This window comes from Panthera leo, chromosome B3 (genome assembly GCF_018350215.1).
Source record: "Panthera leo isolate Ple1 chromosome B3, P.leo_Ple1_pat1.1, whole genome shotgun sequence".
NCBI lineage: Eukaryota > Metazoa > Chordata > Mammalia > Carnivora > Felidae > Panthera > Panthera leo.
In genome coordinates, this window is record NC_056684.1 from 130,741,651 (window position 1) to 130,743,954 (window position 2,304).

Sequence of the window (2,304 nt, forward strand, 5' to 3'; positions counted from 1 at the left end):
CCTTTATCTGGGGTAGAACGTGAAACTGGCATGCCTCACTTCTGCTCATACGCCGGTAAGCCAGAAATAAGCCGTGTGGCTCCTACCCCCGGTTTGAAAGGAGGCTAGGAAATTAGAGTCTTTTGTTAGATGAGCATGTGAGCCAGGGGTCTGTTACTAAAAGGATAGGAGAAAGCATTCTAGGGACAGGAAACGAGGCACAGTCTGCACCAGCCTCTGCCACCAGCCCGGAGAGGCTGTTTTCAGGACTGATTGGCTCCAAAACTGGATAAACTTTAAGAAAGCTTTTTTTTTTTTTCATTTGTTTCTTTGTTTATTTGTTTTTGAGAGAGAGGGAGAGACAGAGTGTGAGCAGGGCAGGGGCAGAGAGAGAGGGAGACACAGAATCTGAAGCAGGCTCCAGGCACTGAGCTGTCAGCGCAGAGCTCGAGGCGTGAGTCAAACTCAAGGGCTGTGAGATCACAACCTGAGCTGAAATCGGACGCTTAACCGACCGAGCCACCCAGGCGCCCCTTTAAGAAAGCTTTCGATCCAACTATCTAGCTGTGCGCCCTGGAGCTGACAAAAGAAGGCAGAACAAGGGGCACCTGGATGATTCAGTCGGTTGGACGTTCAACTCCGGCTCAGGTCATGATCTCACGGCTCGTGAGTTCGAGCCCCGCATCAGGCTTAGTGCTGACAGCTCAGAGCCTGGAGCCTGCTTCGGATTCTGTGTCTCGCTCTGTCTCTGCCCCTCCCCCGCTCATGCTCTGTCCCTCTCTCCTTCAAAAATAAACAAACATTAGAAAGTTTTTTTTAAAAAGGCGGAGCAAGATGGAGCTGGTAAATTCAGGGCTTAGGACTCATAGTCTTTTTCTCCCCGTGAAAGTGGTTTGGAAATAAGTAGAACTCCACACAGAGAAAGCTCAAAACCCACAGTTAAAATAAGACAGGATTTCTTGGAAATACATTATTTCCCCAATGTTAACAAATCTGGAAGGTAGACATGTCAGTGCTGGGATAGAGACAGGCTGAAGGTGTATACTCACTGTGTTAAGAAAAAAAAAAAAGTAACAGGACAGGGTAAATTCTGCAGCAATAAACGTGAGCCTATCTTTATCAGAGTTGACAGAGATCATTAAAAAGTGAAAGCAGGAACCCAATATATTGATGATACCTCTAGAACTCAGCCTTACAACCACAGGCTGTATTCAGTGGAGTCTGTTTTTTCCTGTCTCATGCAGTGAAGTTCAATCTCATGTAGGTTTTTATTTGTTCAAAGTGATAGATAAGCCTCCTAAAGTATGGTTTAAATCAATATTCTGTTCCCCAGGTTAACTGAAACTGTGGGTTCACTTAATGAATAGATACACATGCAACTTTATAAACACACAGCCATAACTTTTAAAGAGGGGAGACCCGGAACAGGACTTGACTTAGCAAAATGCGCTTGATTGGGTTTCGAATACCGAAATGAATAGCATATGAGCATATCCCACATTGCCTAATGAAATATCTTACATTAGGTAGCATGAGCTAGCATGACACCGGAGGCCTGAGGAGATTAAAAGGAAATTGAATCAAACAACAACAATAATAGCTGACATGTAGTGAGTGCCTAAAATATGCCAAGTTCTGTTCTAAGCATATACGTACACTTTGCAGCTCATTTGGCCCTTCTAATAGTCCTGATAGTGAGCTACTATTATATTTCCCATTATATTTCCTGTATATTTCTTTTACAAAAAAAGAAAACGGCACAGAGAAGGTAAGTAACTTGCCCAAGGTCACACAGCCATTAATTGGCGAAGCCAAGTTTCAGATCTGATCAATGAATCGAGACATTTTGAATAGTTTATCACCCAACAGGTAGAACCTGGGTCCTAAAAGAACTTAGGGCTTTGTTATTTGGATTGGTGGTAAATTAGAACAAATCAGGCTCCCTCAGGCTTTAAGGGTTGGTATGTGCTAGGTACTGATCTCTGACCCCAGATGAGTTCACTCTGCCCATTCTCCTTCACCTTTCCAAGTACTTTGTCCTAAAACAGTACCCTGGTAGAAAATGACAACTTTCAAATACATTGCCTCAAGGCAACTGTATACCCTAATCTTGTCCAAAACCAGAATCAGTTTCCCAAAACCCCTAAATGATTACCAGTTACGGCTAAGGCGTTGTTGGCAGGGTAACTGATTGACTTGAAATATTCTGATACCTCCTTGGGGGTGGGGGTGGGAGGAAATAATTACTCAGGAACTTGCAGTAATATTCATACCGTTGTTTTCCAGAACTTAAGCTACTGAGTCATCATCTCCAAAACTCAAATG